Raw genomic sequence first — 24743 nt, forward strand, 5'->3', positions numbered from 1 at the left:
TAACATACAAAGTGTTATTTAGAAATGGAAAGACCATTTTTCATTGTGAAATTCAAGGAAGATTTTCTAGAAGAAATCTTTCTTATCTTTGAAAGAAAAAAAAACAGAAAAAAAAAATAGTTTCTGGTCCTGCATGACTCACAAAGCAGTGTATTTGGTCCAAGCCATAGCAGTAGAGACTTGAGGAGTTAGAAAGACAACTCTCCTAAATTATGTTATTGACATTTTAGTCATTTCTTCTGATTTACTTCCCAATAAGTTTGTTTGTTTGTTTGTTTGTTTGTCTCTCTGCTCAACTGTGTCTCTCTGATTGGCCTATCATTGGTAGCAGGAAGGTACATTATATTCTTATCTAAATCAGAGAAATAATTCTTTTTCCTTCTTTTTCTTATCTCTCCCCAACTCCTCCACTTATTTTTAAATATTTTATGCTTTTTGTAATAATATCCTCCCTCCAAATTAATAAAGAAATTAGCATAAATTTCTGCAAAGATAAAAATTTTAACTATTATATTTATATTTAGTATTACACAATAGAGAACTTATAAAAGACTTTGTCTTAAATTTCAAAAGTGGGTATTATTGGGAACTCAGTTTTTTCACAGATATGTAAGTGGTAACCAACCTATAATGCATTATGGATTGTTTCATGTCTGTATAATTCAACTGAGTAATAATCTTTTGTCAAAAGATAAAATAAAGTAAAATATAACCGCCATCAGCATTATGCTGTTGAAGCACTTTTTTTCTCTTGAGTATGCTCTAGGGAGTTCTTATGTCTACTTTCCTACTAGAATATAAGACAAACTGGATAGCATGGTGTTGGAGACAAATTTAAAAGAAATAAATGAGATGGAATTTGAAGAAATAAGAAATGGAAAGAAAGGAAAGTTTTGGATGCTTTAGACTAACCAAATAGAACTAGAACAATCAGGCAGCATTGTTTATGGTATGTGATAGTTCAGAGCTATTGTTATAATGCAATAGAACTGCTCTGCTCAGTGTTGAACCTGATAGACATATTGATTACATTAGTTTCAAATAATTGAAATTATGCTTTACGTGAGTTAAGGCAACATGGAAAAAAAAAATCTGTGCTCTAAGGCCTCAGATCCTATCTGATGTTATTCTTAGCCTTTCTCTTGATAGAAGATGGTTGTCTGTTAATATATTTCATAAGGTTTTACCTGCTAGTCATAAGGACATTAGATCAGACAAGGGGTGATTAAGGAATAACCATTAAGAGTAGGCTAAATATAGCATGATATACATTACAAATAGGCTCTGGAACTTGTGGAAGGTTTAATGTAACTTGGAGTTTTTCCCAGGAACTTTATTAACAGTATTCTACACAGGACAAACATCACATTTCAAATTTGAAACTATCAAAACTTTCTTTGCTTTTTTACTGTAAATCTTCACCAACCTGGTGCTGCCATGCAACATGGACTTTGGAGTAATCAAAATTTGTGTTTCACTGTTATTTAGTTCCAGAAGAAACTATTTCTTATTCCCTTAAAAAATCTATTTTCAGGGTTGGAAAAATGACTCAGCAAGTAAAAGCACTGACTGTTTTCCCAAAGGATCCAGGTTAGATCCCTAGCACTCACATGGAGACTCAATTATTTCTAACCAAGTTCCAGGGAATCTGACACCCTCATTTGGCTTTTGCAGGAACCAAGCTTACATGTGGTACAGGCAAAACACTCTCACACATAAACAAATGAAATTAATAATTATATATTTTCTTGTTTGTACACACCATGTTTTAACTATTCAATATTTGGATTTGATTTGTGACTATTCTATTGGAAAGGAAAGATACAGGACACTTTCATCATTATAGAAAGTCTTTATTATTAAAATATTTGAAAAATGATCTTAGTGACTGCATATTATGTCTGTTCTTCTGTGACTGGGTTATCTCACTCAGGATGATATTCTCTAGATGCAGCCATTTTCTTAAGAATTTGGTTAAGTCATTGTTTCTGATGGCTGATTAGTACTCCACTGTATAAATGTACCATAATTTTTGTATCCATTCATCTACTGAAGGACTTCTGGGTTCTTTCCAGCTTCTGGCTATTATAAATAGAGCTTCTATGATCATGTACTTTTTGCTCATTGTAAATAGTAAGACCTTAGTGCAGAGTATCAAACCTTAAAAAAAAAAGAAAAAGAAAAGCCAAGCACTGACACAATTGTATTTGTATACATTTATGCAAAAATGTTTAAATTTTTTTCTTGTACCTTTGTTTTTTAAAATAAAGTTTAAAAAAAATGATCTTAGGTTTCTTTTGAGTATCACTATCTGAAAGTACAACATGCATGCTTTTTAGCAGTAATAAAAAGAAAGCAAAATGTAGGGACATCATTTAAAATATTACATATTCAATTAAAGATATTTGTTGAATATTAAGTCTATCTTTTTTGTTGTTATCTGCTGTTAGAGGTGTATATCATAGATATATTGGGGAATATAAGGAAACTCCATTGTGACTTGACTGTTTCCTTAAGAATGTATTATCTGTGCGATTGTTAAGTATTGTAATGGCTCTAGTATAATCCATATCTAGTTTATTCTTCCAATATCTTACAAGGGGAACACTTACTACACTCATATAAGTGAAGACAACTTGCTTATTTTGGTATAAATTAGCAATGTGTATGACAACATCTAACTTAGTGGTTCATTGAAGAAGCTGGTGTGTTGAAAGTATCCTGGCAACATAATATGGATAATAGGATAATGGGATAGGTTCTAGAGTCAGGCTGTGGTTTCAAACTTACAGCATCACCACAACCAGGCATTTTTATAAAATTCATTTATTTGTTTGGATTCCAAATGCTGCTCCCTGTCCTGGTCCCTTCTTCACTGCACACTTCATCTTCTTCTCTCCTAGAGTTCATGACACCCCTTGGGTATCCTCTCCCACGAGCTCACCAAGTTTCTCCCAGATTAGGCACATCCTTTCCCACTGAGGCTAGACAGGGCAGCCATTAAGACTGAGCTCCCTATCTGCTGCTTATCCTATGGAATGGGGGAATGGGAGTTCATCCTAGTCCATAAATGGTTTTTGGTAGCTGACTCGTATTCTGACTCTGTTGATCTTCCTGTAGAGTTCTGAGGTACGTCTAGGCCTTCAATCCTTCCCTCAACTCTATTATAAGAGTTCCTGACCTCTGTCTAATGTTTGGATATGGGTATCTGCTTCTGTTTCAGCCAGCTGCTGGGTAGAGCCTTTCAGAAAACAGTTATGCTGGTTCATGGAGCAAGCATATACCCAAGTATGATTAATAACATCAGGAATTGATGTTTACCAATTGGGCTGGCTATTGGTTGGCCTTTCCTTCAGTCTCTGCTCAATCCCTGCTTTTCTTTTACCGGGGTGAAATTTTGGGTGGGAAATTATGTGGGTGTGTTGTTGCCCCTATCTTTTCATTGGGGGTCCTGCACCAAGCAAATTTTTACAAGGAGAAAAACTAAAGACATATCTTGTGATTGTCAACATCTTTAGAAAATGTTAAACAAAATACTATCAAATAAAATCCAATTTACAAGATAATTATATACCATGTCTAAGAAATTATCATTTTAGATATATAAGGTTAGTTAAACCTTAAAGTCAATTTATGTAATTCATATATTCTAAGGAAGAAAAAATATTGTGTGACTACATAAAAGATTTAAATCTACAAGGGCTAGAGAGATGAATGAATAGATAAATTATTTTTTATGAAAGCACCAGGACAGGAGTTTGAATTTCTAGAGCCTATGTAAAAGATGGGCTGATGTAGTGACCATGCTGTAACTCAACACCATAATGTGGGGACAGGGCATTTTGTAGCAAACTGTCCAGCTGAACTGGAGGAATTCATAAGATCCAGGTTGGGTCAGAGATTCTGCCTCATCAAATAAAGTGGATAGTAATCAAGAAAGACACAAGATGTCAAGCTCAGGCTTCCGTGCACACACATGCACATGTATTTGTAAATGCATACTTATGAACATGTCTACACACATAGACTAATATCACACACATAGATAGGTATTTATACAAACATACAGAACCACAAAAACAAGGCATATAGAGAATCTCTTTAATTTGCTAAAAAATATTTACTTGGCAGTTTTGCTAACATCCTATGTGAGAAGCAAAAGAAGTCTTGAACATATAAACGGTAGTTGAAATCCTGATTGAATGTATGTTGTTGACATGGTCAGAGCCTTTTACGGACCAAAGTCTGAGACCAATGGAAGCTCTGGCAAAGCCATAAACCTCCTTACTTGCACATTATGATGCTTAGAAAGATGACAAAGTTTTCCTGTGGTCGAAGCATGAATGTTGGCAGTATGTGCAAAATCTAGCAACTGCAGTGCCCTCCTCTAGGATGTTTATAGCCAGTTACTGATCGTCTACAGAGATCTACCAAGATGAACCACCCTTTCCCTTTTTTGCTTCACTTAATACATATGTTGAGGCTCCAGTTTTACAGTAATTTGTGCTGCTTCACCAAAATGCAAACATACCACCTGACCCCTGCTTTTTGCAAATGCATCTTATTTATTCCTTTACTGCTCCTAGTCAGGGTTTTGCTATCCAAGCTGTGCTTGGTTTGGATGATTATATTGAGTATTGAGGGGGGAAAAGCTTTCTATCTAAAATTAGGAAAATAGGATGTTCTTTCATATTAGTCAAGACTGTGTTTAAACCATGTCTACTGTAGAAATGGCAAAGAGAAATAATAATTCTATAAATGCCAAAGAATCTAGTCTCTGGGACTAGTCATTGATTATAGCAAAATCAGCAGACACATGGTTAATAAACAAAGCTAACTGATAACCAGACAACTACTATGAATAGGTGTTTTGTAAATGCAGTAAGACAGTTATTTAAAATTAAAAACAAAAATTAAAAACATACAAATACCTTCAAAATATTTATTTAGAAAAATATAATTTTAATACAAGACCTATCTGAAAAAAAAACACACATACAGATCTAACTAAAGAAATAAAATCAATACCAGTCTGAGAAATGGGTAGTCTGTGTCCATATTAAAAAAAAAAATCTCAATATTTTTAGGTGTCTTTTGCCACTGCCTTATAGTCAAGTGCTCTATGAATAATGACACTGATTTAAAAAGTTGATATGAAAATACAAAAGACTCAGAGTATCCAAAATATTATACTAACAAAAATAAAGTAAAATGGTTGACATCCTTGAGTTAAATGTTTATTCCACAGCTATTGTAATCAAAATGGTGCTATACTGGCAAAAGAGTGGACAAATAGGTCAAGAGAACAGAGAACTCAGAATCATACCCAGCTGACACAAAGAAAACCACTGGTCTTTGATAAAGGAACAAAGAAATTCAATGGAGAAACAACACTCTTTATTCAAATGGTGCTGGACAGCTGTGTTTCATGCAGAAGTGATTTGAAGGTATCTGGGTTTAGACTATTTATTTTTCTTTGTCATAAATTAGCTCAAAACACACCATGGTTCTCAATGTTTAACCAAACTATGTTTCTATAAGGCTTGGTGTTGAATTTTTAAATAAAAACTAAAAGTATCATTTAAGAAGAAAATAGATTAACTGGACCTTCACTACCAAAATAAAATACCTTACTCTGAGGAGAAGACAGCAGAGGGTCTCCTGGAACTGGATTTAGAGATGGTTCTGAGCTAATACAGGGGTGTTCATCCTGGGTCTCTACACTGGTGAACCATCCGTGATTCCTCCTCATGTGCATCTCGACTTCAAACGTGTAGCTTCCAGAATGATGAGGCAGTCAATTTCTATTGCTCTAAGCCATATAATTTGGGACACTTTCTTATGGAAATCATAGAAAAGAAGTATACAAAAAATATTGAAAATTTACTTAAAAAAATGGTCACTTTATGTTCATTCAAGTAAGGTTAAAAAGTCAGCAAATTGTCAGGGGTTAGGTTTGATGATAAAATCACAACTAATACATTAATGTTTATGGTAGGTTTATTTCTAATTGACAAAACTTGAAATCAAGCTAGATAGTGTGTAATAGGCAAACAAGTAAATGGTCAATGTAAAATAAAATTATCTTACTGCTAAAAAGAAATGAGCTTCAGAACCACAGAAAGACCTAGAAATAGCTTAACTTAATGCCAATAAGGGAAAGAAACCGGTTTGTAAAGGCTATGAGGTGTTTGAGACCGATAAAATCATATTCTGGTAGAAATAAGACTCTGAAGGTAGTGACATGATTTCTGGCTTTGAGGGCTCAGCCAGAGTAATAGGAGCTGGAATGGGTGAGTTTTAGGACAATGAAGCTGGTTTGTGTAGAAAGCCATTGGTGGGCACACTACATTATGCCAAAGACACAGGTAAGTATACCTAACACGGCGAGCCCTAATGTTGGAATTTAGGTGCTATAGAAAATAATATATTAGTAACTGTGACAAATGAGTTTTGTTAATGAGAAATAGGATAGTGGAATGGGAGCTTTCTCTATACTTTCTGGTCTCTCCACCCTGTGATTCTTAAGTTGATTTAAAAATTGAAGTCTAATAATAAAAGTATACTCAAATATTTATTAGTTGTGTGTGCGAGGATGGTGTTAATCTCTTGGGTTTCCGTTTTCTTATATTTACCTTTCTTTGTGATATTAGAGAAAAATGTTGGTTTTCTCTTTAAACTTATTTTGTTTCTTATAAATACTTACCGGCTTGTATGTGTACACAAACTGTCACTTGTATGCCAGGTACCCTGGAAGCCAGAGGAAGGCATGACATTCCCTAGACTAAAATTACAGATTATTGTGAATACCATGTGAGAACTGCAAATAAAATCTTGGTCCCCTGAATGAACAGCCAGACCTCTTGCCCACTGAACCATTTCTCCAGTCCCAAACTTGGTTTTCTTTTTATAAAAAAAAATTAAAGATCGACCTTCTGAAATAGGTGTGAGAATTAAATATGTTTGTAAACCCACAACACAAGGCCTCTTTCTTATTACTGATATAAAAATATTGCCAATTAAAGAGAAAGATTTCATAGATGGCAATGTTGACATTTATGTGAATAAAGGAGGCTCTGGCAAAGCTACATGGTGGCCAATTATGAATTTAATAGACACTACAGAATAACACTCAATTTCATTGCTTTTCTCCCTGGGATTGTGACTGGTACACAGTATGCAATCAAATGAGAAACTCCACTGGTTTGGTGTTTTTACAAGCAAGGGCTGGGGAGTGCTTTGCAGCTTCTTGACCTATTGCACACATGGGAATATAGCGTGAAATTTACAAAGTGGACTTACCATGAGACCTAACTATGTACGGAGTTTAAAGGCCTCCTCCCTAGCACTCCATTAAAGCAACCTTGCTCAGACAAGCACGAATTTAGAACCATACTGGTGAATATATGAGCTCTTTAGGGATGGTTAATAATGACTTATTTCTTTTTATTTTACTAAAAAATCTTGCCTTTACTATCAGGTAAGTCTGAAAACCAGTTTTTTGTTTTCTAAGTCAATTTTTAACCCTACGAACCTAAAGCTTACAGGCTGGTGTCAGTATTTGTAAATTAAAGATTACTTTAATATTCAGTGACAGAGATTTATGAAATATTGCTTTATATTCTTGCTTCATGTGCTCAAACAAATTGAGTTTATTTTATAGACAAAAGCAATTTGAGGAAAACCATAGATTACTTTGGCCACTGAAGAGTATAAATTATCTCTAACTAAATTTGGCAGTACTGTATATTGAGCTATTTAGATAAAACATATTTTTGACATTTATTGCCAAGTGATACCCTCTTCTAGACTATTGTATTCTGTAGAGTTGAGCATAAAATGAATCATTAAGGCAATTAGTAATCCTTCTCTTGACATGAATTGAATTACCCAAGGATGTGAAATTTTGAATGTATTTTTCTAAGTAAATTATTGTTAAAGGGTACCCAAACCTATTATGATGAATTTAGGTATGCTGAAACATTATACAACCCACATGTATAATCTGTAGGCATATTTGCTCCCATTATTTACGATTTTTATGTATATTCATCCCCACAGGGTGCAATCCCACATAGAGCCATGGTAAGGAATCATCCTGATGGCAGTTCTTGCTCATAATCAGAGAGAAGTTCATTCGGTGCTCTGGGCTTTCTAGTGGACATCCCACATTCAGTGTGGGTGATGCACTTATTATCTTCCTGTAATAAAAAGAGACATTTATTATAAAGAAAGTCCTACACGTGAAATAGAAATATGTATGCTTAAAACTTTAAGTAATGTAGTATTTGCTGGGTAAAGGCAGCTAATTTATATCTGTATATAAGTACAAATGCACAGCAAATCCCACAAACTTGTCGCGCCCCACCTCGACCAGCAAGGAAGACAGGACCAGGACACCAACAGAATCCTCCATCTGGGCTCCGTTTGAGTCTGCAGTTGATTCACGCCCAGTACCATCAGCCATAGTAGCATCTTCATTCTTGTTGCACTTCCTGGTTAGTCTCTCGGGAACCCACAGTGGATCTTGTTGGTCCTGGGGAAACACACAAACAGACTCTCTTGCCCACCCCAACATGGGGTCTGGCTCGTGCCACAAACCTGTAATCACATCTTTCCATTTGACGTAGCCTCTCAACGTGCTCGGTCAACATTGATGTCAATCAGTGGCAATGAGGCCATCATCATCCAAAATTTTAAAAATTCAGGGTAAAAAGGGCTAAGGATAGTTGTTCCTTGGATGACCTTATTAGACACTCTTTCAATGTGCAATGAACTCACTCAACGATACCTTGTCCTTGGGGATTATAAGGCAGGCCATGGCTTAACTGTATATCCATTTGTTTACAAAAGGATTTGAAAGAATAGGCAGTATACCCTGGGCCATTATCAGTTTTTAAGTGTTGGGGCTTTCTCCAGGCAGCCGAGGCTTCTAGGCAGTGTCCAATGATGTTACGTGCCATTTCTCCAGTCATGGCTGTAACATGAATGATACCTGAGCAGGTATCTACAGAAACATGAACATATTTTAGAGTCCCAAAACTAGAAATATGAGTGACGTCCACTTTCAATACTTTGAGCGGCAAGAGACCTCTGGGATTGACTCCTATTCCAGGAGGGTGATGAAAGGTAATACATTGTTGACATTCTAAGACAATTTGGCCAGTATCGGCTCTAGATAACTTAAAATTTCTGCGGTGAGGTCCTGGATAATATGTGAAATTGTTGATGAAACTGTCTTGCCCGATCAAGAGATGAGCTAAGAAAAACATACTCCCTCCTGGTACATTTATCTACTTTATCATTTCCTGCACTCAGTGGTCCGGGCAGTCCAGTGTGTGCTCTAACATGCTGAACAAAATTTTCTGATCCCTATGCCAAATCAAATTTGGTAATTCCTACAAGAGGGCACTCACTGTGCTGCTAGGTTTATTTGATCCAGCCACTTCCAATATTTTAACAGCATTAACAACATAGGCTGAATCTGAAATTAAATTAAAAGGAAAGGAACAATTTTTGAACACTTCTATTACACTCTTACACTCAACAACTTGCAGAGAACCTGGGTGATATTGGTATAACACAGGCTCTTGTTGCTCTATCATGTAGGCCCCGCAGCCTGTCTTAGATCCATCAGTAAAGATATTAGGGCCTCCACTAACGGGAATAGTGGAGGTAACCTTTGGAAAAATTACCGGATGTTCCTTGGAAAACATCAATAATGGATGCTTTGGATAATGGTTATCTATTTCTGCTGGGAATCTACAACGAAGAATGGCCCAGTCATCCACAGTGCCACATAGGACTTTCACCTGCTGGCTGGTATAAGGCACTATAATGGAGGCAGGAGTTGTGCCAAAAACTTGTATGCACTGTTGAACTCCACTCTCAGCTAGTTCTGCAACAGATATAGGGTAGTGCTCTGCTGACTTAGCTGGGGAAGTTTTTGGATATATCCAAAGTAGAGGGCCATCCTGCCATAACAGCCCTGTAGGTTGCAAATAAGTGGCTAATATGCAGAGCTTAATATCTGCAATCTCTTTCCATCGATTTAAGGTAGCATTTTGTAACTCCTTTTCAACTTTCCTTAAAGCTTCCCTTGCTTCAGCAGTCAATTGACTGGGAGAGCAGAATCTCCAGCCAAAATATTATACAATGGCTTTAATTCATAATTTGGTAATTTTAAATAACACTCAATCCAATTGATTTCTCCCAATAATTTTTGAAAATCATTAAGTGTTTTAAGATTATCTTTTCTTATCTCTACCTTTTGCAAGCGAAATCCAGATCTTTCCCTAACTTATCCCAGCATGCCACTGTTAGGTTTCCCGAGACTGTGAACCAAGGTGCAATGGTATCACACTCATCCAAAACCTTTCTAGGGTGCTCGTCTTCATTTTGAGGTTTACTTTGACAAGAGTAGCTCTTGAAGAGCCAGAAAAATTGGATGAAACTGAGAAGTTCCCATCTTAATCTTTTACTTTTGGTTTGCTGCTGCAGGGAGAGCCCTTTCACTTTAGGTTTGCTACTGCCTTGAGAGCTCTTTCAATTTCAGTTTGCTACTGTTGCAAACTTCCTTGCTTGCTACCCAAGACCTTATAGCTGCTTTTTTCCAAGGTCCTTATCCTCCCAACTTACCTTGGGAACATTATTGCTCCTTTTCTCCGTGGTCCTTATCGTCCCACCTTACCTTGGGAACTTTCCAGCACTGCCCTGACTGCAAGAAGTTCTGATCTTGTGCCCCACCTCGACCAGCAAGGAAGACAGGACCCGGGGAAGATCTTCTTCAAGCAGTTTATTCAGGATCCTTGAACAAGCTTGTGCTTCTGTTTCTGCCTTGGTCTCAGCTCCCGGGGGAACGCCCACACAGGCTTAAATCCCCTTGCGCCCACCAACCCCTGTAAGCCACGTGGGCCCTGCAGATAGGCTGCTTCAATGCGGAAGCAGGCAGGCTGAACAGGCACAGCCAAATAAGGAGTTGTTTACTACTGAGAGCCCTCACCTTTAAGGAGGTGGAAGGCGGAAACCAGCGCCATCTTTGGGGCACAGCACCTCGCAGCTCTCTACACAAACTCAGTACTGAGAAGGTATAAAAGATGAAGAGGAGGTAGGTGATTACACAGTTTCCATTGAACCTGGGCTCAGAAAAATAATTATTTGACAACTTTTACAAATGAACCAGAGCAACACTCAAAAAGAAATCTCTCTCTCTCTCTCTCTCTCTCTCTCTCTCTCTCTCTCTCTCTCTCTCTCTCTCTCTCTCTCTCTGTGTGTGTGTGTGTGTGTGTGTGTGTGTGAGTAACTCATGGGCATGTGTGTAACAACTACTACTCAACAACAATTCACTTTCAAAATTTAAAATGTGTTATTTTGGTTGCCAGTAATTGGAAAGAGAATAATTGGTCTTAATTAATAGGTTGCCCTTTTACCCCTCCAAAAATAGATATATTTCTAAGTAGTCCCAAGGAAAACACTGCATTCATGTTACTTCTTAACTCTGTTGCCTCTGATGTCTACAGCCCTCAGCCTTTCCCCCTTGGCTGACACAATGTAATGGGGAAGTTGCACCTGTCTGTCAAGACCTCCCCTGGAGGGAAGTTAGACAAGACAGTTTCATTCATCTTGTGAGGGATGCTCCTGTAGCAGCTTCTGTCCTTTCAGGGCTGTGATTGGTCAGTCCTTAGATGTGCTCACCCATCCTCTCTTCGGTTTGTGATGCACTTGTTGCTCTCTTGCTCCTTTTTGCCTTCAGTTCAGGTAGGGATCCCTCCTGTCCTGTGTAATTTCCACTGCTGGTTTGCATATCTGAGACTGTATCCTTTAGTGGCTAGTATTACATTTTTTAAATTCACAATTATGTAAACAGAATTTTTTCCTTCAAGTTTAAGTAAGACTTGTCTGTATCACTTTCTCATCCAACAGAAAGGGAGAGCTTGACACTGATTTTAATATTTCAACAATCCTTTTTATTATTGGCTTTAGCTATTGCAACCCCGAAAGTTAGAATTTAAAGTTAAATATTAATTTAATATCAGGTATGTGATTATCGATGCTGTTTGCATTCCATTTCTCAGTTCCTCTTAAGGCTAAAATTTCTGTTATGGCTATTTCAACTCTAGGATTCTTGGACTCTTTTAATCTCTTGGTGGCTAGAAATGTCCTAGATTCATGATTACTATCTAAAGTAGCTTAGGTAGGCATAGGGGGCAAAGGTGAAATCTTCTCCATGACAATATACATCTAAAGTTCCAGCGTGTTCTGAAGTCTGCTTTGGCTCATTTTCCCTTCAGGTCATTTGCAAGTATTCTCTTTACCCAATGTTCCCCAAGTATAAATAATGACATGAATGCAAACAGTTGGTGACTAGTGTCTTAATGCAATTTCTCTTCCTCCTCTTTCTCCTCATTATCCTTCTTCTTCCTCTTTCTCCTTTTCTATCTCCTCCCCTTCTTCTCTTTCTTCTATACTTCCAGCTCCATTAATTGAAGATTGGAAACAGGACCATTTGCCAATTCATTTTATCATTATTGCTTTGCAAGTTGCCTTAAAGCCTGCTAAAGTAAGTGACTTTCACATAGGAAAAAATCCACAAAGCAACATTTGTTGTTTTATATAGTTATCATACTAGGTGGAATTTTTATATTGATAGGATTTTTTGGTTTAACTTAGTGTCTTATGAACCTTACCTCCATTCCCAAAATGTCTCCTTTCTGATAAATTGCAGCAGGTCATAGACACATATGAGGAACTGCTGTGAAGGGGAAGGAAGAAAAAATTTAGGGAGAGGATAAAGAGAATGAATGAATGAATGAATGAATGAATATCTCACATTTCTTTCCCTTGCCTCCTTCCTGCCTGTGTAGTCCCTGCAGTGGCTCCTTCTCCACTGCTGCTCAAAAGTTCCCTTGGTTATGAGCCCGGGTACAAGAGTGAGCTGATAGAAGAGGTGTGCAAGACGCAATTCCTTTGTCCAGTAAAAGTGACTGGACGTTTCTGTGCCATGGGAACTGAAGGACAGATAATCTATAATGTGCAGCCTATTCAAATTCTTATTAGTTGCAGGGTGAAATGAGAGTATGCTAGTATGTAGGGACCTGTTTAACATGGATCCTGTGTTATGAGAAGGCCACTGTTGACATACCCTGAACAGCATATATACACAGGATAAATGGTTTCAGTTTCAACCAAAGCATTGCAGAAAAGCAAGAGTAATTTTGGGAGATCTTAAAGAAATTGCTTGAACTCACATTTAAAAGGAAGACACTTGAGAATGAAATGTAGAGTATGGTTGTGGTAATTTATGAACTAGAATATTTAAACTGTTTGAAGTTTCCAAATCTGTTTCTCTCATTCCTCCCTCCCTCCCTCCCTCCCTCCCTCCCTCCTTTCCTCCCTCCCCCCTTCTCTCTCAATCTCTCTCTCTCTCTCTCTCTCTCTCTCTCTCTCTCTCTCTCTCTCTCTCTCCTCCTCCTCCTCCTCCTTCTCCTTCTTTCCCCATCTCTCTTCCTCCTTCAATTAATCCTCTTGTTCCAACCTATTTAATGTTCTATGTATTTATTATACCTTCATAGGTAACTCCTTCTTTATGTTAGAGAAATTTCTTCTATGTGCTTTTTTTTTCACTGTTCGAGGTTTATTTGGTGTTCTCATTGGCATGACACTTGAGTGGTTGGTTCCATCATCCATATGCAGATCTTACATTTCATATAATGGTGCAATGTACACTACAGCCACATAATACACAAAATACCCTGTCGAACATGTATGCACAAGATATGCATAGTGGACTTACACACTGGGAACTCAGTGGCCTAGGCTTGTTTGGCAAGGGTGCGCAGCTCAGGAATGCAGCAGGCTCACAGGATAAACCGGGGCCTGCACAAAGTTGGCAGTGTGTCTTGGAGACAGTAGGACTGTCACACTAACCAGGTTACCACTACACAAGTACCATTTAGCAGCAGGGTAGAGCTATGGGAACTGAGATCTTCCCCAGAGCCCTCCAACACAACTGTACTAACCACAGCTCAGATGAGAAGTGTGTGGTCTCCATGGAAACCCTGCTGCAGCCTGAACAGTGAAGGGCTAGGACACTGGGGAGACTTTAGAACTGCAGCTCCTTCTGGATTCCCCAGAGGGTATCTGCACACTTCTTCAGGTGGGTCTCTTCCTCAGGGGTCAGTGTCACCTTCACAACGTCCAAGATCCCATTTTGTCCCAGGATACAGGGGACACTGAGGAAGATGTCATTGTTGATCCCATAGAGACCCTTGATCATGGTGGAAATGGGATGCACCCGCCTCAGGTTCTTCATTATGCTCTCGGCCAAGTCTGCCACCTAGAGGCCAATGGCCCAGGATGTGTAACCTTTCAGCTTGATCACCTCATATGCACTGTCAACCACCTGCTTGTGGACCTCCTTCCACTGCTCCTTATCCCCAGCAGTGCCCATGTCTGGGATCAGAGACTTCAGGGAGACGCCAGCCACGTTCACACCTCTCCACATAGGCACACTGGAGTCTCCGTGTTCTCCCACGACCCACCCGTGACAGCTCAGCAGGTGAACTCCCAGCCTTTCCCCCATCAGGTAATGGAAATGAGCTGAATCCAGATTGCAACCACTTCCAATAACTCGGCTTTTGGGAAAGCCACTGATTTTCCAAGCCACGTAGGTCAAGATGTCCACTGGATTTGAGACAATAAGCAGATTGCAGTGAGGACTGTACTTCACAATGTTCAGAATGATAAACTTGAAGATGTTCAGGTTTCGCTGGACAAAATTGAGTCGGCTCTCTCCCTCTTGCTGACGGGCCCCCGCTGTGACAATGACCAGCTTGAAGTTTGCAGTCACACTATAGTCTTTGCTAGAGACAATCTTTGGTGTTCTGAGGAAAAGGTTGCCATGCTGGAGATCCATCATCTCTCCCTTGAGCTTGTCTTCCATGACTTCAACAAGGGCAGGCTCATCTGCCAAGTCCTTCGTTAAGATACTGATGGCACAAGCCATGCCAACAGCACCAACCCCAACAACTGTGATCTTATTCTGGGGAACGTGTTCTTCCTTAACTAGATTCACAATCAGCTGGTCCTTGAGGGTTGCCATCTTGGACTGAGTCTTTTGGGACCACTAGTGCACTATGGGGTGGCGACGGGCTAGCAGCAGCATAACCAGAGCTTGGCGACAGTGGCTCTAGCACGCCTTCTATGTGTTTTTGATGATATCTTCTGTGCCTTTCATCTATCCTCCACCTCTGTTATTCTTATTATTCTATTATTAAACTTTTCATAAATGTTCCAGATTCCCAGAATTCCTGGATATTTTGTGCCAGTTTTTATTGTTTTATTTATTTATTTACATTTAGCATTTTCTTTTACTGAAGTATCCATCTCGTTGTTAATATCTTCAATGCATGAGATTCTTTTATTTACCTCTTGTATTCTATGGGTGAGGCTAACTTTTCTCATTTCCTGATTTCTGTCAGTTCAGATTTTCTTTATTAATTCTTTGTGTATTTTCAGGTCTTAAATGGTTCTATTCATTTCCTTATGCTCTTTGTCTTTTTATATTTTAATTTAAGAGATTTATTCAACTCCTCTTTAAGGACTTCTATCATAGTCTTAAGGACCATTTTAAGGTTTATATATATGCTTCAGCTATTAGAGCCTATTATGAGAGGGTTGGTGGTTCACATGCAGACTATTGTCCTGACTTTTGTGGTTTTGCATTGGAGTCTAGGCATCTGCAAGGGGAATGATTGTTATTACAGGTGCTGATATCCAATCTTACCTTTGTTTTGTAGGTGTTTTCTAGATATTGGAAGCTTACAATTAAAAATAAGGATGGGTTAGGAGTGTGAGGCATGCTGAAGGTTTTCCTCAGGATGGAGGAAAGGAGAGTATTCCTCCAGGATCTGCTTAGTCCCTGGGAACTGGGACAGAGATCAAGGAGAGGCTACAACAGTTAGTCTGCTACAGAGTTTGAGATGGGACTGAGTTAATGGATATGGAGGACAGGAGGGAGAGTAAAAATCAGAAGCTCACCCACCTGCTTCATATTCCCACTTGACTCTCTTGTAGGTATAGGTGGAGGGTTATCATGGAATTCCTGATAAAATTGAGATTAGAATTGCTGTCTGAGTTAGAAGGAAGTTTAGGAGAGAAGATCATAGTGATTCACTAAAAATTGAGGGTGGAAGGAATCGGGCAGACTACAGCAAGTGATCTGCTGCAGAGTTGGATGTGAGAATGGGGGATTAAATTTGGAGAAAAGGCAGGAGAGATCTCACTTAGTATGACTGCCTCCTTATATGGAGTAGCTTTGCAGGTTTCTTGTTAATCCTGTTTTTTTTTTTTTTTTTTTTTTTTTTTTTTTTTTTTTTTTTTTTGTTTCACTAAAAGATATCCTCATTCATACTTCTTAATATTTTATATCATTAATTTCCTTTTTTGGGAAATAGCTTTGTGCAACTAAACATATAGTGCAGCAAGGAGCACATAATTTTTATCTTAAAGATGAGCACACCATAACTGTAATTCTCTGTCATCCAAAGGAGTAGTTCCTTTCCAAGAAACTACTTTTAAAACCACTAATATTGTACAATAAGGGAAACTTTGATCTCTGGCTGAAGTTGGGTCATCACCACATATGTGTAAAATTACTAGCACATAGTGCAAATCCTTTTGATTACTTCACATGCATGCTAAGCCTCCACTAGACTTGCTATTGGCTACTTCCTATAAAATTTTGTGGACACTGGAACAAGTTGTGTAACTCACACTGAACCAAATTATAAAACAAGAAAGACCATATGACCAAACATAGCCACTTGGGATCTAAAGATTATAGTAGAAACTTGCACCTGGAGGATGTCCATTTGAGGGAAGACTGGAGAATCATACGGGAAATAACAAAGCTAGAGATGAAATGCTCGAACAAAGCTCATAGCTGAAGAAACACTTTCTGATGTCCTGGAAGATATGCCAAATCCCACAGTCATAGATTTATTTCATAAGAGACCCCATGTTTTATCTACACTTACCTATTGATATGACCTTCGCCTGGAAAACTATTAGTCTCATGACCTGACACATGCCTTGTGGAAGTAGACACATGAGAAAAAATCCATTGCTTTCTGACCCCAAGCTACCACTGCCTTGACGTCCTCACAGAACTCAGAGTATATTTAGTACTCATCTGCATCTCTTCTACGAGGAAGCTTGGGCTATTCTGCTGTGACCTCGCAAAAGGTACTGCTCAAGAGGACCACCTTCATGGGAGCAGCCTTGGAGTGGAGTGGGCTTCTTATGTCTATTTAGAATTGCTAAAGAAAAACGCTGAAGATCAGTAATTAGAAAGAAAGATATAGTGGAGTTGACTCTTGGTGATAGCATTCACATGGAAGATGAATACTTTGTATGAAATTATATAGTATTTAAAATGCACATGTGTATGTTGATGGTACAGCATCAATGTCAGGGAAATGTAAAAGCTGGCAAATTAGATTCAAACTGCTATCTCTGAAATGGAAGCAACATGTTTTTCTATTCACAGGATTTTCTTACAGGTGAAGAATTGCTTCATGTTCTAGAATCCACTTTAAAAATCCTGTCAAAATGACAATTCTATTACAATATAAGACGTTATATACTGATTCCATTTTCATTCTTATTTAAAAATGGTATCATAACATCACACTCTGGTGCCTCATACTGAAACAGGCTGATTGTTAAGAAAAGCATCAAGAGTTTGTGATTTAAGTGATATCTCTCTCTCTCTCTCTCTCTCTCTCTCTCTCTCTCTCTCTCTCTCTCTCTCTCTCACACACACACACACACACACACACACAGAGAGAGAGAGAGAGAGAGAGAGAGAGAGAGAGAGAGAGAGAGAGAGAGAATTGGAAAGAAATTGGCTTTCCAAGAATATCTTACCTAGTAGAAAATAAAACAACCAAAACAAACGGAGGAGTGCAAGAACAGTAAGAAAAATGTTAATAAAGCAAGTATCCATAGACAAAATTTAACTACAAATTCTAACTTAAATTCTTTTAAATGATACTTAAGTGAGCATTTGAGTCTCGAATATAAATTATTTACAAATGTTTATAGGGAAATCTACACAGGCTACAAGAAAAGCTTTAGTGGTGCAATGTTTTCTTATACATTAAAATTTAGAGTAGTTCCAAACTTTCAAAATAATGTCTTGTAAAATAGAGATACCTTATATATTTCACCTAATTGTTAATATCATGGCTTAGTGAACTGTATTTGCCATAGTTGTTGCACCAACACTATACATTGTTAAGAAAAGCTTATACATTACTTAGATTCCTGATCTTTTCCTCTCAGATGTCTTTTGTGCTTCAGCATCATGCTCTCTAAGACTCTCTGCAGCTGTTGTTGCTCCACCAACGCCTTTTGCGCCTTGTGACTGCAACACTGTTTTGTCTCACTTTTGAGGATTTCAACATTTTGATTATTCCTAATCAGATGATATTTTATACAGTATTGCTTTCCTGGTTTTATTTGATGATGTCCTAAAATGAGATTTTGTGTGCACTCCTATGCATGTGCACGATTTTCTTTTCGTCAAAAGATCATGAAGGTAACCTGTGTTCTCATTCTACACCGGGGTACATACACTAACAATATGTTTGATTGTTGATGTTAATTTTAATCAGTTGGTTGAGACTATATTCTGTAGATACCTCCACAACTGACATCACCTCCTATCTTTCTATGTTAAACACTTTGGATAGTTATAGCTATACCCCACTCAGGCTTAAGGAGTAAGGTGGGATGTGCTTGCTTCATGAAGGTATGCTAGCTCCATATATTATTTGAATTTAACTGTGTGAATGACTATCTATTTTATCTCATTCAATCATTTGCATTTCCCAGTATGGACTCAAGTATTTTTCTTACACTTTTCAACAAGGATCACATGATAATGTATTTATAGCTCAACTTATTCTATCTTTCCTATGGAGCATCTTTCACTGACCCCTGGGTACCACTGATCTCGTTCATGAATCAGAACCACTGCTCCTCTTTCGCTCCTTTAATCCCTCCACATCCTTTACTTTCTACATCACAGTAACCCCTGGGTTTATGTTTTGTATTTTCTACCCTGGTCCTAGAATCATATATTTCTCTAAGAGCCCTTGCACATTTTTTTGAAGTGCAGTATTAGAAAACATATTTAGTGACTGGGTTATCTCACTCAGGATAATAGTCTCTAGTTCCATACATTTGCCTACTGATTTCATGAAGTCATTGTTTCTAATAGCTGAGTAGTACTCCATTGTGTAAATGTACCACACTTATTGTATGCACTCACTGATAAGCAGATACTAGCCCCAGAAAGTTCTGAATACCCAATACCCAGGAAAGAATTCACAGACATTGTGAAGCTCAAAAAGAAGGAAGGCCAAAATGGAAATGCCTCAGTTCTTCTTAGAAAAGAGAACAAAACTTTCATGGGAAGAAATGCAAGGTCAAATAGAGGAACAGGGACTGAAGAAATGATCACTCAGAAGCTGCCTCACCTGGGGATCTACCACATATGTAGTCACCAAATCCAAGCAGTATAGCTGATCCCAAAAAGTACTTACTGGCAGGAACCAGACAGAGATGCCCCCTCAGGGACTATGCTAGAGTCATATAGATACAGCTGGACATGTTTGCAGCTAGCCATCACTCTGAACTCGGGGATCCAAATGAGGTTTCAAAAGATAGGACCTAAGGAGCTGAAAGGGATTGCAACCTCATGGGAAGATAAAATTATCAACCACCCAAACTCTCCAAAACTCCAGTGCAGTAAAGCACCAGCCTTTGTGCGCACTTTGAGAGACCTGTTGATCCAATTGTGTAGGTAGCTGAAGATAGCATGTCTAGTATCAATGTGAGAAGAAGATTTTGTTCCAGAGAGGGCATGTTTTTCCAATGTAGGGGAATGCCACGGCAAAGGGGTGGAGTGAGTGATATGGAGGGGGAGGGGGATGGGAGCAGTTCAGGGTAAAGGGATAACATCTCAAAATAATTTTGATTTGCATTCCCCTAATGGCTAAGGATGTTGCAAATTTCTTTAATTGGTTCTCTGTCATTTGACATTCCTCTGTTGAGAATTCTTTGTTTAGATCTGTACACCACTTAAAAATTTTGAGTTATTTGTTACTAGATGTATAGTTTCTTGACTTCTTTATATATTTTTGATAGTAGCCCTTTATCAAATATGTTGTTGACATAAATAGTTTTCTATTCTTTGGGGTGTCATGCTGTACAAATGATCGTGTCTTTTGCCAAGCAGAGGCTTTTCAGTTTTATGAAGTTCCATTTATGATTGATCTTAGTGCCTCTGCTAACAGTGTTCTCTTCAGAAAGTCTTTTTCTGTGCCATTGAGTTCAAGCCTATGAAAAAATATTTTTAAAACATTAGACCATCTAAGCCATGAATACAGAACAGTTTGGTGCTTATTTATACTTTTATTTGCTTGACACATGTTCACTTTTCTGTATAGATTATTTAAGCATCTGTGGCTAGTTGCTTCAGGTTTTCATATTACATTATTTTTTATTTTAAATTTTAATTGTGTGAAGTTGGTATCTTAAAGCCAGGTGATTAATTGACCTTGACTTCAATGACTTTAATAATCCTGTGTTATTAGGTTCAGGTAAGTTTTGTCAGTGTTTTAATTGTGGAAACAGTGTGATGAATAATCTTAATTGTCAACTTCACACAATAGGAGGGGATAAACTTAATTGCATATTTTTTTGTAGTCCTGTCTGTGGTACCTTTTCTTGATTACCAATTTTTCAGAAGATCTAGTCTACTGTGAGTCATACTATTCCTAAATAAATGGTTCTGTGTGACATAAGAAATTCAGGTAAACATAAGAAGGGAAGAATGGTATTTACTTACGTTCTGCCTCCAGATTTCTACCTGCATTTCTGTCCTAGCTTTCCTTGATGATGTACTATAACTTGTAAAATGTAATCTATCCTTCCTCCCTGTTTTGCTTTTGGTCACTGTCTTATCATGATATTGAAGAAATAAACTGGTACAGTCATGCCATATTTGAATAAAGATACTTTATTTATTCATTTTCAAATAGTAGAAATTTCACTTTTTGGTTTTCTTATTGCAAAAGCTATTTAGTCCATAAAGATTACTTAACTAATTAATTTAATAACAAAAAGATCATATTACTAATTTTGTTGCTAATTAATGGCTCAAAATTTTTTCCTGAAAATAATATTTAGAAGGCATTACAAATTTATGTTTATAAAGAAATATTGGTTTTTTGACCTAGCTAGTAGAAGTACCTGTATATCTTTAGGTTTGAGGTTGTGAATTGTCTTGGATTTTTGTACTTGAAGGGTTCAGAAAAATCACTGACTCTTAGTTTGTCTGGATTTTTTGCTGTTATGAAAGAAATGATAATTGTTTTCATTTTAACATCACAGTTGAAATTCGAAGTGTTCAACATTGCTTTAAGTAACATGAAAAAATATCCATTGGAATTTTACCCATTTCAATAAACACATATTTGAATTATCATTCTACACACAAGCCAGAGCCTTACAAATACAGAGGCATAAGCTTTCAGCCAACCCATTAGACTGAGGACTAAGACCCTAGTGGAGTAGTTAGGGATCAGACTATAGGACTTAAGGGTTTGCAACCCCAAAGGAAGAAAAACAATATCAATCATCAACCAATTAGAACCCTCAACCCCCAGCCCCACCCCTGCACTTTCAAATTTCTCAAGTACTAAACTACCAACCAAAGAGTACACATGGCTCCAGTTGCATATGTAGCATAGAATGGCCTTATCTGGCACCAATACCGGGAGAGGCCCTTGATCCTGTGTAGGCTTGATGCCCCAGTGTAAGGAAATGCCAGGAGGGAAGAGGTGGACGGTGGGAGAGCAGCCTCATAGAAGCAGTGGTAGGATGGAATAGGGGATTTGTGTGTGGGGGGGAACTGGAAAAGGGGATAACATTTGAAATTTAAATCAATAAAATATCCAAAAAAATTGAATATATAAAAAATATTTATATTCCAAAGTACAACAATACAGGATTGACCATTTTAAGCTTGTGTAAATATACAAAAATACTTATCCACAGTGAAATTTGATAAATATAATTTTATAATTTTCTATCATGTGTTAAAGTGTTTCTCAGGGTAGATCCCAAGACTTTGGTGATATCAAACTATCTTGATCAGAGTTTGTGTGGTAACATTATAAGTATCTAGAAAATATTATTGTGGAGCTGGAGAGATGGCTCAGCTCTTATGACCACTTTATGCTCTTATAAAGTATCCAGATTTACTTCCCACTGCCCAAATGGCTGCTCATAACCTCAGTGACTGGGAGTCTAGTTCTTTCTTCCAGCATCTATGAAGACTGGCATGCATGTGTTACTACAAGCTTATAAAGGCACATGCACACATATAAACTAATAAATAAATAAATAAATGTTTTCAAAGACAAGAAATTTTATTATTGAAACAATCTCATTTCTCAGTAAATCTGCATTTTTGTAAGACTTTAATTTCCAGTGAGCCAAAATGGCTGGCAATGATCTCTCTGCTCTGTATTCTATGTGGTTCTGAGAGGGCTAGGTGGAGGGTTCCTCTTCATTCTCACCATGTAGTTAGCATAGTTTTCTTTAAGCATGTCTTTATTGGGGCAATGACATGTGAGAAGAAGGTATAGAAATGAATAAAGACCAACCATATACAAGAGCAGAGTAATCCTTTGCCTCCAATGTGCCAGCAGGAACATGTCAGCTATTACCCTTTCTCCTGGAGTTGGTGCATCGGCCTGGAAAAGAGTTCCACTGTAGTCTTCACAGATCATGTACAACTACAGGCAAGCAATGTCTTCACCCAAAAAAAAAAAAAAAAAAAGAACAGTCTCAAACTTCTGCAGCATTTGAAGTGGGTTTGACCAAAATTATCAGTAAATAAATATAAACTATTCATGAAGGGATAAAAGGTTTTTTTTAGCAATATAATGAACATTTTAAAGTGTACTTATTAATTATCCATAGATATTTTTGTTGTGAGAATATAATATAAAGAATTAGTAATGAATTTTTGTGCTAAGTTCCTTTTATCTATCATCAAATTCATCCAACATGCTCAATGTTTATAATAAGTATTAGCATGTTATACTGTATTCAAAGAAAAATGGCTTCTGAGAGACTTCTGTAGAATGATATATCAGAATGGGAAAAATTTGCTCATATTTACTGCAGTATGTTTGGCAGACTCTAAAATTTATAACCTCTTCCATTCTTAAATTTGTCTTTATGCCAAAAATCTAATGCAAAGATATATATTTTTTCAGATGTCAATAAAGTAGTTTGATGGAATTGGAGCTGAAAAAGGAGCATGCTTTCTTTAGTATGTTTTTGTACTTCTTATTTTAAAATCTGGGAGAGCAACGCCATCATTTGTATTTCTGAGACAGATTCCTCTGTCATGTTACCCTGTTTAAACCTACTTTTGTACCCTTTAATTCTGGAGAGTTGGCAGTAAACTCTAGCCCAGACTAGGATATAACTCACGAAAACTGCATCCCTGTAACAACTCGAGACTCACAGTCATATTAATAGTTCCACGTATATCTTTTAGTAACTGCTTATATGAGATTGCAGAGAGGCTTTTTGAATCTAGTTGCTTTTGGGAACTACCATAGACTTTCGAGTCATTTATTTTCTAAGCCTTGTTAAGTTGTGTTTACTTGTTGAGTTTTAAGTGGTTTTACTAAAGAAAGATCTCTAAACAACACATGTTATGATACTCTATCCACTTTCCAGTTTTATTTTTAAAGTCTAAGTTCTCCCTATGGCTAGTAACTAGAAATCTGGAACCCTGTGTTCTACCCTTGAGTTGGCAGAAAGACTTGTGACAGCTAACTGGATGATAGCAATGAGGTGTGTTAAAATGTATCTGTAGCGTTGTCTGTCTGTAGAATCCCTAGTGATAAGTCAAATCACATTAGAAAATTCAGCTTCTGTGGTTTCACTTGAGTTCCCAATGTTGTGCGTTATCAGACATTATGAATCGTATTCTTTTATATATGCTATTTTATTACTCTGACAATTAGCATCTCATCCGTATAAAAAAGCATATTCAGAATCTAGAAAGCCCTGCTGACATAGTGAAAAATATGAGACAACAGATACTCAAATGTGAACTATTTACCTTTGCAATGAATCTCGGTGAGAGATAATTTACTATCTGTGAATAAGCCCTGATAACAAGTTTTTTGAAGATTTGTGCATGATAGATAACTTACATTCCTTCTAAGAAAACTAGAATACTTGATTGATATGGTCTAGGAAAACCTTTCTTTTATGGAACTTGATCTGAAGTCTACCTAGAAATCTCACAGTGTATTTATCTTGTGTCACAGTATAATTTTACTTAGAAGAAGCTTTATGACAATTTTAAGAATAATTTTATTTTGTAGAAATTTATACATGAGTATTGCATCAGCATCATTCCTAGCCTTCCATTCCTTCTTCAATTCTTCCTTGTCCCTTCATGTTCCCTGCCCAAATCAAGATCTCTTCCCTAATTATTTTTGTTACATGTAGACACACACACACACACGTGTATATATATATATATATATATATATATATATATATATATATATATATATATACATATATGTATGTATGTATGTATGTAAATGGTATGTAGTATGTAGTATATAGTCAATTTA

The 24743-nt window shown here is 37.3% G+C and overlaps 1 pseudogene across 1 annotated transcript; it reads right to left on the bottom strand.

Moving 5' to 3' along the window:
- Positions 1–14101: 14101 nt before the first annotated feature.
- On the bottom strand, positions 14102–15100 carry LOC308435662 (L-lactate dehydrogenase A chain-like; annotated as a pseudogene). The gene has a single exon. The product of its transcript is annotated as an L-lactate dehydrogenase A chain-like (transcript).
- Between the last annotated feature and the right edge of the window lie 9643 nt (positions 15101–24743).

This window comes from Micromys minutus (assembly GCF_963924665.1).
Source record: "Micromys minutus genome assembly, chromosome: 23".
NCBI classification, from domain to species: domain Eukaryota; kingdom Metazoa; phylum Chordata; class Mammalia; order Rodentia; family Muridae; genus Micromys; species Micromys minutus.